General features: G+C 36.8%; 2 pseudogenes; one reads left to right on the forward strand and one right to left on the reverse strand.

The window, feature by feature from the left end:
* Positions 1-2,590: 2,590 nt before the first annotated feature.
* LOC101570718 lies at positions 2,591-6,036 on the reverse strand (annotated as a pseudogene).
* Positions 6,037-7,056: 1,020 nt separating this feature from the next.
* LOC101571118 lies at positions 7,057-8,917 on the forward strand (annotated as a pseudogene).
* Positions 8,918-13,265: the final 4,348 nt, after the last annotated feature.

Raw genomic sequence — 13,265 nt, forward strand, 5'->3', positions numbered from 1 at the left:
GCTGGCATGTGGTGCTGGGGGATCGAACCGCGGTCCCTGTGCTTTGCCAAGCTTGTTTCAAGTAGGTGCTTTAGACCACTGAGCCATCTCTCCAGCCCCCCAAAGTCGTTTTAATCATCAAAACTACCACCCTATCAGAGCTTGAGAGTGTCAAGACCCGTGGGGCAGAACTGTATATAAGGAGGGCCTTCGGATACCCATAGTACCTTGGTACTTGCTATCTATACCTCCTCTAGTCTCTGTTCCTTGTGTCCTGGAACAACATACCTCAGTAATCCTACACATGGGTCTATTGGACCCAGGTGAGTGATACAGAAGTCAGCCCTCCAGAGGGGCAGTAAACATTGGCAGTGTCTGCGTGAGGCTATCTCCACTGGCCAGCAGAGAGTGAGCTGTGGGAATGTGACATCCCCCCAATGGCAAAAGATGGAGCCACCTGGAGGCTCAGAAATGTGTCTCAGGCAGAGGGCTTCTGTCAGAACAAGGTCACCATGGAGAGCATCCAGTAGGGCAGGGCCTGGGGGAGCCATGGGATTCTACAGATTTGGGGTCTCTGAACTGTCTGTACATTGTGAACTGTCTGGTAGGCATTGCCCTAGTAGAGATTCTCTGTGATGGCCCTGAATGCCAAGGGTTACTGCCTAGACTCTCATTCATTCATTCTACTTATGTAATTAGTTGTTTTCCCTTGAGTTCATTGCATTTTAACTGAGCATGTTTCCCTTATGAATTATCCATTTCCATAACATAACGAGTCTTAGAAACTCAAACTCACTCCATTTATTCAATTCAGAACATATTTATGCAATGCCAACAGAGAAGTCTGTAACCCAGTGCGTGTGTGTGTGTGTGACTTGGGGTTGTTTGAACAAAGGACTTTCACACTAATCTATATCCTAAGCCTATTTTTATTTTTAATGTTTCTTTGGTGGTACCAGGGATCAAACCCAGGACCTTGAGCTTGTCAGGCAAGAACTTATTCCACTGAGCTATTTCCCCAGCCTCCCTTTATTTTGAAGTTGGAGACACTATCTAGCTGAGTTTCTAGATTGTGTAGGCTGGGCCCAGATTTGCGATCCTCCTGACTCAGCCTCCCAGAGTAATAGAATTTCAAGTATGCACTACAATGCCAGACCAAAGACTTCTCCAAGTATTTGTAGTTTAGAGTACCTGATATAGTCCTATGTACCAGTTTCTAGGATAGTCTTAGACATAACTTCTAGCTGATACCTGATGGCAGAGACTTTAGGCATGCACCAGCAAACTGATCTGTATTTGGTAAAGAGACTGAGAGATCATGGTTAACTTCCTTCCTTCCTAGAAAAGACACTTATACATCTGTACACAGAGAGAGGATGATTTGAAACAATGTGCTTCCATCTCCTTGGAGTTAGCTTTTCTGTTTGTTTGGTTTTTGTTTGATGCCAAGAATCGAACTCAGGACTTCACACTTGCCAGGCAGGCACTTATGCTGCTGAGCTATCTCTCCGGCCCTTTTCACCTAACTAAATTCTCTCACTTGTTTTGGTCAGTGGCAAACAAATGAACTTGAACATAGGGACCTAAATGCCCAGTAACATAACAATATTGAAATAGCAAAGAGTAACATTCTCTATTGGTACACAGCACAGAACCCATTTTCTCTTGTTTTGTTTCCTCTTGTGATATATCAGATCTCCCTTTGTTTAGAGCTTGGATATGAATTAAAGAGAAAAAAAAACAGTACAGAATTTCAAAACAAAATGAGGGGCTGGGGAAATGGCTCAGTAGAATAAGTGTTTCCCTGGCAAGCACAAGGGCCTCAGTTCAATCCCTGGTTCCACCAAAAGAAACAAAACAAAACAAAACAAAAACAAAAAACCCCAAAATAATAGAAAAATTGCAAATGGTTATTATATTACATATTGTTATCTTCAAAGTAGTTGCTCAGATTACCAGATATAGGCGTGTAAGATGAATCAAACAATATAAACATTAACAGTTCCTTTCAATGAACTAATATAAATTAGCAGTACCATTATCTTAGCTATTATATATGTCCTTCTCTTCTCCTTTCCCCTATCCAAGTTGTTCTTTCCTTTTGAGCATTTCTTTCCCTTTCACAATATATATTGTACCATTTGGAGCTTACTCTTTCAGTTTCTTACTCTAGGAAGACGATATGATGTCATAGGAAATTTAAAAGTTGAAAGAAATGTACAGTATAGGGGATTTCTGTGCACTCTTTCCCCTGCCTTCCTCAATTTTAACAAGTTACCCAACAATATCAAGAACAAGAAACTGACATTGGTACAAGTCCTATGTCTTATTGAGTTTTTTTTTTTTGTTGTTGTTGTTTTGTTTTTTTCTTTTTTCTTTTTTTTTTTTTTTTGCGGAACTGGGGATTGAATTCAGGTGCTTGTGCTTGTGCTTGCCAGGCAAGCGCTTATTCTATTGAGCCATCTTCCCGGCCCCTGTATGTCTTATTTAGATGTAAACAATTACACATGCACTATATCGATCCACATGGTTTTATCACATGTATAAACTTAGGAAACCACCAATACAATCAATATATTCCACTGTGCGATTATCACAAAACCCTCTCAGCTTACTTATAGTCACACCAGTCTCTTTTCGTCATCCCTAACACCTGCCAATCACAAACCTTTTCTTCTTTTCTGTAGTTACACTATTTCACAAATATTACATAAACAAAACCATGAAATATGTGAGTCTGTTTGGTTAACTTTTTGTTCACTTCCTATAATTCCCTTGAGACCTGTTTTGAGTTGGTATATGTGCCAATAATTCATTCTTTATTACTGCTGAGTAGTTTATTTAACCATCCATCCAGTCAAGAACATTTAAATAGTTTCCAGTTTTGTTGTTTGTGTTTTGTTTTGTTTTACAGAACTGGGGATTGAACTCAGGCCCTTGCACTTGCCAGGGAAGCACTTATTTTTACTGAGCCATCTCACCGGCCCTATTTTTTTCCCCAGTTTTTGCCTATTCAAAATAAAAGCATTATGAACATTTCTATGAAATTACTGTTTTTAATTTTGAGACAGGATCTTGCTATGTAGTTCAGCCTGATTTTGAACTTGCTACATATCCCAGGCTGGCCTCAAGCTCATGACGATCCTCTTGCCTCTGCCACCCAAGCACTGGGACTGCAGACATGCATTATCATGCCTAGCTATCTTATGATGTTCCTGCATGAAAGTAAGCCTTTAATTATTTAGGATAAGTGCAGATGAAATGCAATCATTGACTCATATAGTAAGGTTGTTTTTAGATTTGAAAGAAACTGCCAAGCCGTTTTCCAGAGTAGCTGTATTCCTAACATAAATGTATGAATAATTCAGTTTTTCCACATCTTGAGTAACGTTTGGTGTTGGCACTATTGCTCAGCAGCCATTCCAGTAGATGTGTAGTGATATATCACAGTGACTTGCATTTATTTAATGGTTAATGATGTTGACCACTTTTTCATGTATTTACTTGGCATCTTTATGTCTTCTTTACGAAATATCTGCTGGAATTATAGACATGTGCCACCACACCTGGCTTGGTTGTTCTTTTCTTCTCAATCAATTATTTATTTATTTATTTATTTATTTATTTATTTATTATTTGGTACAGGGTCTCACTATACAGCTCGAATTCATGGTGATCCTCCTGTCTCAGTCTCCCTAGTACTGGGATTACAGGCATGCACCACCATATCCGGTTTCATTGGCTGGCATGGCATGTGGTACCAGGGAACCATCCTGGGTCCTTGCACTTGCCAGGCAGCCACTTAAGCTGCCAAGCTATCTCTCCAGCCCTTCTTTTCTTTTTTTAATTGTATTAAAATATTTTAATTTACTCTACATTTTTAAATTTTAAAAAGTCTTTAGGTAGATGCACTTTCCTTTGTTGTTTCAGTTTGATCTTTAGTTACAATCTTTTAAAAATGTATTTGATGCAGGGACTCCAGGGTGTTCAGGGTCTCATTATGTATATCAGACTTGTAGTGATCCTTCTGTTTTTGGCCTCCCTAGCACTGGGACTGCAGGCACGTGCCACTAAACCCAGTTTTCCAAGATCTTTTAATAACTTATCCCATATTATATAATGTGCTCCAAAGTAAACAGGTAATGACAGATCTTTGCTTGTTCTTACACAACATGGCTGAGTAGGTTGAAAATTGTGGACTGCTGACACTTCATGTTGGAAAAAAAATGCTTGTTTGTGGAATATGAGAACACTCACTCACATCAATGAAGTCACCAGTTTTGTGTAGCTTGACTATTCTCAGGGTTCTGAGATGACTTTGCTTCTCTAAAATCTATTTTGTATTGTTGTGTTGAGATATTTCTAATGCCACTTTTGCTTCCACTTCCAGAGTTTCAAATGGCAGATCTTTGTGAATTAAGTTGTAAGCATCTTTTTTTTCATAATTTTATTGAGAAACAAATAACAATGAGAGAGTTTCAGATCAAATTGGTAGGACAGTTTCAATAATTAATACATTGCATACTCTCTTCCTAGTGGTTAATTGCTGTACAACATGTGGACATGATATTCTATTTACAAACACCATTAGAACAAATCCCTCTATTCATTAAGAGAATGTAACTATATATCAATCCTAGCCACTTTGAATACACAGATACAAAATGGACATTCATCTGTATCCCCTTTTTTGTTAAGTTCCGTTATTTGAATATTATAGGTGTGTAAACTTAGCAAAATATTCTAAAAGAGTCCAGTAGCCCACAAAAGTATTGGGTCTTCCGCTTGACTGGCAATGTCAGAAACTGCTGACCTGAGTCCCCTATAGCTCAACATAACAGCATGGTTTTACTTCTTATATTTCTTTTTTATACTTTTCTGCTGGATGGTTAAGACCAAGGTAAAGCAGGACCTATGCAACAAGAGTTGTAGCTTTTGGGTCTGATAAGGTCAGTGAAATCCCCTCAGGATTTATCCTGAGATCCTGTACCTCAGATTGTAGAACCTTTGTCAGTGTCAGCCATGTGGATGAATCACGGCCATTGCTTGGTCAATGTGCTCTCTGTGAAAGCCTGAGAGAATGTTTTCTCTCCATGTGACTCTCCTTAGGCACACTCTACATCATCGATCACTTTCCTCTTTGGCCCCATAATCTCTTAGATCAGAAAATTTGGGACACTACTGAGTTACATGACGTTACAGTACAAGTTCTCATATGTCCTGAGTCTTAAGTGACCTTGGAAGGCTAGGGCCAAAATGTTGGCTTTCCTTGCGGCCCTCCTTTTTCTCTAATTTTGGTCTGCAAACTTAGGTTGTTAACCATCCAGAAGACAAGCTTAGTGTTATTACCTTACAACCTAGACTGTTAAGCTTAACCTCACTATCTGTCTGAATATTAAACATCTTAGGCATAACATGGAACAGGTATTTTTCATCAAGTATTGATAAGTTGAATTTTAAGTCCCTACAGAATATGATAAAAGGTTTAAAAATTAGAATATATTTTAAAAATAGGCATACAGAATTATATACTTCTTATGTTTACACATAAGTCCAAAAATCTCACCATATACAATCTTGAAGCAGGAGAGTCCCACAGTTGTAAGCATCTTTTGTGAAGACATGTAGGTTCTCTTTTGGAAGTCACTCATCCAGTCTCTTATCCAAAACTACATCATAGCAGAAGGCTGAAGCCATCACAGGAACCTCAGCAGCTCTGACCAAACTGACCATATTCTTGTCTTGGAATGCCTTCTCTATTATAAAGCCCATCGTCATGGCACAAGAATGCCAGTAAGCCTTTGAATGCAAGAAATTTAATGTCACAGCAACTTGGGCAAAGGTTTATATATGTCTCATGGTTGTCTGTCCACATGTGCCAGAAGAGACTTCTTGCAGTACTGCTCATTTAAATGCATGGCACAGGGCCTGGGAGATAGCACAGTAAAATAAGCACTTGCCTGGCAAGTGCAAGGTCATGAGTTCAATTTCCGGTACTGCCAAAAAAAAAATGCATGGCAAAACTGTAAGGAGATGGAATGATTTGTTCATCACGAAAGCGCTTATTCCACTGAGCCACCTCCCCGGCCTCAGCTGTTCTTTTCTTGCTTGTTTTTTTTTTTTTTTTTTTTGGTGGAACCAGGGATTGAACTAAGGCCCTTGTGCTTGCCAGCGAAGCACTTATTCCACTGAGCCATCTCCCCAGCCCTTCTTTTCTTGATTAGGTGATTTCTTTCCTTTGATTTTTATTACTGCAAGTTTTTTATATACATGAAAGCCTTTATTTGATATGTGACTACAATTATTTCCCTCCACATTGGGATACTTGTTTTCATTTGATAAGATCTAATTTACTAATTTTATTGTGTTATTTGGTGTCAGATCTAAGAAATTTGCCCCACATAGGTTCCCAAAATCTTTCCCCATGTTCTTTTCTAAATTTCTGCAGTTTCCTGCTTTGCATTTAAGTTTGTTATCTATTTTGCATTAATTTTCATATAAGGTATGAAGTTTAGATCAAGGTTACAGCAGTTGTATATCCAATTCATCTAGCAACATTTATTTATTTTTTATTTTTTTAATTTTTATATTATTTTTTTTATTTTTACAACAAAGTATACATTATTTTATGTAGCACATAGTACTTTTTCCAAAATGTATCACAAATTAGTTCACAAATCCTGACTATGTAAATATAAAAGAATTGCTATCCCCTCATGTTTACAACAAGACATCTGTGCAATAAGAACAGAAATCAACCACAGAAAATGTAACAATACCTGAAAACCTAATCATACATTCCTGAATGACCAATGGTTCACAGAAAAACATCATGAAAGAAATTAAACAATTTCTGAAAGATACACTAGGAACCTCTGAGAGACAATGAAACAAATAAGAAGGAAGTTCATTTGTAATAAATCATCCAGAAACATTTATTTAAAAGCCATCTTTTCTTACCTTTGAATTGTTTTTGCTTCCTTGTCAAAAATTAGGGGGCCAGGGGGTTTTCGAGTTTGCTCAGACGCTCTGTCGCCCGAGACCCTTCCGCCTGGGTGGGGAGGGGGAGACGTTGAGATGGGGGCTGCGGCTGCGGAGGCGGACCGCACTCTCTTTGTGGGCAACTTCCAAACGAAAGTGACCGAGGAACTGCTTTTTGAGCTTTTCCACCAGGAAGTAGTCATGCCTCACAGGATGTCAGCTTATATCCCCAGCATCATGTTGGAAATTCAAGCCCTACATCTCTGTCTCCTAGCAGGTATGAAAGGACTGTGGATAGCATGTCACCATCATCACAGATAATTCAGAGATCATTTTCTTCTCCAGAAAATTACCAGAGACAAGCAGTGATGAACAATGTTTTGTGACAGATGCCATATGGAGGGAAATTTGGCTCTCCGCATGTGGATCAATCAGGATTTTCACCATCGGTTCAGTCACATAATCATACTTTTAACCAGCCTTCAACTCCCAGTGGCGCCAGGATACACCACCATCACAGCGTAAAGGCCGACAGAATTCTCATCCCTACCTAGCAGACAGACATTATAGCCGAGAACAGCGTTACGCTGATCATGGGTCTGACCACCATTACAGAGGAAGCAGAGAAGAGTTCCTCTATGAAGACAGGAATCATGATGGCTGGAGCCATGATTATGATAACAGAAGGGACAGAAGTAGGGATGGAAAATGGCGCTCATCTTGGCACTAGCAAGGATTAAAAGGACATTGTTTTTTCTAGGGTCGTTGTAGGCTCTTCTCACTAAGTTGAGCTGAAGATATTTTTGAAAAACTGTACAGAGCAGCTTTACAAGTTGCCACATTTGAAAACAAAAATCTATGGTGAAAATTTAATACAGAAATGAAAAGAATTGTGGTTCCAGTTTTATTCCACTAATAACCTTTCACCTCAGGGTTTTATGAAGAGGAAAGGGTTTTATGCAAAAGAAAGTGCCACAGTTCCTAACCACTGAGATGGCTTCACAAGGGTGGATTGTATACCAAGCATGATTTAAAAAAATATAATATTTAAATTCTGAAAAAAATTTTACTAAAAGATACATTGCTATAATGCCATGGTGGCGATGTGTTTTGTAATAAATTTTTAAAATTTAAACATTCTTGTATATTTTGATCAGACCTCATAAATGGTTGTATTATAAAGCAAATATTTTAATTTTTTTGTATTGCAAGAAATTTCGTATTAAGTGAAACCAGTTTTGATGTGCATAATGTGAAGTTTATGTTGATAGTCTCAGATGGCTATTTTGTTAATAAATTAAAAAATATAACTTTTCAGTGATTTGTTAACAGTTTCAGAAAGTTATTGGTTGTTAATGAATAAATCATTTTGGTTAACTTAGAGAATTTAAGTATAAATTCTGTGACATGCTCTTTGTTGCTTTACCCCCCCCTCAAGTATAAATTACACATGCTATTTTGTTCTAAAGTTTTAGAAATTTTTCATTAAATCATGTTTGATGTATAACTGGTCACTCAGGAAGTTAAGTATGTGTATATAAAATATCTGTATGTGTATATTTTTACATGAAAAATTACAGTATTAATGTAAATTCCCTTTTTTAAGATAAACAAATATAACAGTGCATACTCAGATAAAATGCTGAAATGTTTTACTGAAAGCAATCTTTTTGGAAAAAAGATTCATTATGTGCTGCCTCTTTTGCTCAAACTTTGGAAATTTTCACATTTTCCAAGTGCCCAAGACGTGTGTACCAAGGACACATTTTGTTACAGAGATTGTACAAGCTGATTTTTATTTGGACATTGGAAAGAATTTAATGTTAACATTTTTCTGCTTTTAAAATTTTAAAATCCTAAAAGTTTTATGTATCACGGTACTATTTCCCTTTCATAGCAGAATTGTTTATAAAATTCATTCTTGAAAAATTTGAATCTTTTTTAATACTAATCACAGCATTTGTACTGTTACATTTTAATAAATTAAAAACATAGGGAAAAAAATTAGGGGGCCGATGAGATAGCGTAGTGGTCTAAAGGGCCTGCTTAGACAACCATGGACAAGCACAAAGTAAGCACAGTTCGATCCCTGGCGCCACATGCTGCGCCAGCTGACCACAAAAAAAGAAAAAAAATTAATTGGATGTGTTTGTGGATGTGTATTCCCATGTTTTATTTTCTATTACATTGATCTATTTGCAATTAATTTTTCAAATTATTTTATTAATTTTATTAGTTAAATTGTAGTTTCACTATTCAGAATCAAGCATGAGGGCCTTCATTAGTACATGTTTGCTGCCTGCAATGATTGAATTCATTATCAAGAATAGATACACGTACATAACACTTCACAATTCTTTTTGTGTCCCCTTCCCCTCTTCTCTTGCCCCTTCCCTATGTCTTTGTTCCCCTTCAACTTTGGTTTCGAATTAGTACAGTTGTGGCAGTAAAATCATATGAGCTTTTCCCCCCTTATGAGAAAGTGCTTTGAAACTGAATCAAACTTGAATAAAATTTTTAAAGATTGCATTGCTTCTTTTCAATAGTATCAAGTATGGAAAATGAAAACTCCATTTTGAAAATCTGCAACTTTGTGTAAAGGCTTTCTTTTCCTATCCTCCTTTTCAGGAGGAATCGGATGCTATAGAGAAAAACCCCTATATTTTTACCCATAAACAAAATCACAAGCATTAGCCTATATGTCTGGGTTTCTCTGTTTCTGTTGCTGCTACTGCTGTTTCAGTCGTTCACATAATTTTAGCTTTTCACCAAAGTAATAAACTTCTACCTCACAGAAAAATCTGAAATGCAAATAATTGTGAAAGAATGCACTAGAATTAAGTAAACTAACAAGCTTATCAATGCATAACTTTATTTAACCTTACCCTTCTCCTTTTGACAATTTTTTTTCCTTTTGACATTTTAAATTGTCAAAAAATGTTCATTCACAGAGTCAGGAACATAGCCACACTGTAGCATATGGAAAAAAAGGAATTTATGAATATCATGTTATAGCTAATACTCATTTTCTGCAATACCATTTCAGTTAGAAATGATTTAGCAATCAGAGATTATTCACCATATAATGCTTTAGTTTTCATCTTCAATGCCTCTGTGTTACAGGCTTGTTCCTCAGTTTGACAATATTAGGTGAAGGAATATTTTAACACATGATGGCTAGTGGGAAGATCTGTCACTTGGAGCATGACCTTGAGGAGTACACACGTTGGGACCCAGCCCCTTAATGGGCTCTCACTCCTTCGTCTCCCCAGCTCTCTTGAGGTGAGCAGCTTCCTCTGTGGTCTGCTCCACCATGATGTGCTGCCTCAGCACAGGCCCTGTGGTCCCTTAACTGAAATCTCCTACTATGAACTAAATAAACTTCTCTTTCTAAGTTGATTTATTTATTTATTTTTAATTATTTATTTATTTATTTATTTATTTATTTATTTATTTTGCGGAGCCGGGGATTGAACTCAGGCACTTGAGCTTGCCAGGCAAGTGATTATTCAACTGAGCTATCTCCCCGGCCCCTTCTAAGTTGATTTAGCTGGATTGTTTTTGGTTTTGTAATGAAAAGATGGCTAGCAATAGTTTGATTTAATATTAATCCAAGTATTTAATTTCTTAAGGAGATTGAAAGTTATTCTTAAGTTAGAATATACTTACAGTAAATAAAAAACTTTGCCAAAGTAATGAGGAAATTTAAGAGAAGACATCTGCATTTTTCTTAATTATAAAGCTTAATTATAAAAAAGACTAATTATAAAGCTTATGTTGGAGCACTATGTCAGGTAGTTTGATTAATAAACCTAAATAAGTTTAAGAAATTTATATTATGTCCTCTAAAAAACCATGCATTTTGTACCTCGGTAGTGTCCCAAATTTTCTGATCAAGAAGATTATGGGGCCAAAGAGGAAAGTGATCGATGACGTAGAGTGTGCCTAAGGAGAGTCACATGGGGAGAAGACACTCTCTCAGGCTTTCACAGAGAGCACATTGGCCAAGCAATGGCCGTGACTCATCCACATGGCTGCACTGATGAAGGTTCTACAATCTGAGGTACAGGATCTCAGGACAAATCCTGAGGGCATTTCACTGACCTTCTCAGACCAAAAAGCTACAACTCTTGTTGCATAGGTCCTGCTTTACCTTGGTCTTAACCATCCAGTAGAAAATTATGAAGTCGAAATATAAGAAATAAAGCCATGCTGTTGGGTTGAGCTGTGGGGGACTCAGGTCAATAATTTCTGACATTGCCAGTTAAATGTAAGACCCAATGCTATTATGGGCTACTGGACTCTTTTAGAATATTTTGCTGAGTTTACACACCTATAATATTCAATAACGGAACTTAGAAAAAATGGGGTATACCGATGAATGTCCATTTTGTATCTGTGTATTCAAAGAGGTTGGGATAGATATATAGTTGCATTCTCTTAATGAATAGAATGATTTGTTCTAATGGTGTTTGTAAATGGGATCACAAGTCCGCATCTTGTACAGCAATTAACCACTAAGAAGAATATATGCAGTGTATTATTTGTTGAAACTGTCCTTCCGATATGATTTGAAACTGTCTCATTGCTATCTGTTTGTCAATAAAACTTTGAAAAAAAAATTTAAAAAAAACAAAAAAAAAACAAAAAAAAAAAATAAAAAACCATGCATTTTATTGTACTTGACGTACTTCTTTGTTATGCTAGTGATTGAATCCAAGTCCTTCACACTGACCTAAATCCTCAGTCTTTAAAAAAAATATTGGAGAGATTGGGTGTGGTGGCGTGCGCCTGTAATCCCAGCTCTTGGAAAGCTGTAAAGAGGCAGATCACTAGGAGTCGATCTAGTAGTGAGACCCTGCAAACCCTGTAGACCTTTCCCTAAAATACCATAAATAAATAAATAAATAAATAAATAAATCAACAAACCAAGGATTGAGCCATTGTACACCTACTAAAAATATAAATAAAAAAATAAAAAATTATTGGGGTTGGGGGGAATGACGTCTCACCATGTTGCTGAGTTTTGCAGGCTTGGCTTAAACTTGCATTTTTCCTGCCTCAGTTTCTCACTACTAGGATTAAAAGCATGTGCCACAATTCCTGGCTCTTTATATAAAATTTTTACACATTTTTAAGAAGGACCTAGATTTGGTTTGCTCTCTTTCGTGAATCTAAATTATCAAGCTAATCTATTTTCCCAAGATTCACCTGAATCTTTTTTTCTTTTATACAAGGTCTCACTACACAACTTAAACTCGTGGTGATCCTTCTGGCTCTGCCTTCCTAGTACTGGGATTACAGGGGTGCGCCACCATGCCCTGGGTGCCAGGGCTGGCATGGTATGCAGTACCGGAGTTGAGCCCAGGTCCTTGCTCTTTCCAGGGAGGCACTTAGACCATTGAGGAATCTCCCCAGGCCTATTTTTGTCTTTTAAGTGAGAAGTGAAGCATTATTTTGTTGCCATTATCAGGATTTGAGCCTAGCTCATCTGACATTAATATAAACTTTCTTTAATAATCAAAATATAAAACATACTATTTCAGGTTTGGATACTTGCTAACATGTGTGCCTTTTTTAGAAGAAAATAATGTTAAGTAAACTTAAATTATTCCACTGCCTTACCAAGATTACTTGAGCCTACATTTTCATCGAAAACGTTTTCAACATTTCAATCTAAAAGATTGTTCAGGGGCCGGGAAGATGGCTCAGTGGAATAAGCGCTTCCCCGGCAAGCGCAAGGGCCTGAGTTCAATCCCTGGTTCCGCAAAAAATAAATAAATAAATAAATAAATAATAAAATAAAATAAAAGATTGTTCAGTTATATCAGATGACTTTTTTAAAAGTAACTAAATGGCCCAGCAATTTCAGATATTTAAGTGAAAATGTAATTTAGTTGATTCCACAGTTAGTAATTTAACTTCAATAAAAAGAAGCTCCTAGTTTTCTCCATGGACTTGTTTCACACAAATGAGTACCAATTAAAGTACAATATTTCCACTAGGGTTTAGGCCATCATTTTTCTAATTATGGCATAAAACACGCAATAGAGCAAAGACCTTCATCTGTGAAGAAATAATTCCCAATGGGACCTTATATTTTGTAGAACAGCAATTATTATATGCTTCTAATACCTTTGCCAAAGGAGGCATGAATCAGTCAATGCATTAAAATGACAGAAATTACAGGAAAGATAAGCTACACTGAAGCAAAAAAAAAAAAAAAAGCATCAACGATATGAAATGACTCACTTGATCTTATACAATCTTGATTTTTCATCATTTAATATGAAATGCTTTAAAAT

Source organism: Octodon degus, unplaced genomic scaffold (assembly GCF_000260255.1).
Source record: "Octodon degus isolate 3935 unplaced genomic scaffold, OctDeg1.0 scaffold00117, whole genome shotgun sequence".
In the NCBI taxonomy this organism is placed as follows: domain Eukaryota; kingdom Metazoa; phylum Chordata; class Mammalia; order Rodentia; family Octodontidae; genus Octodon; species Octodon degus.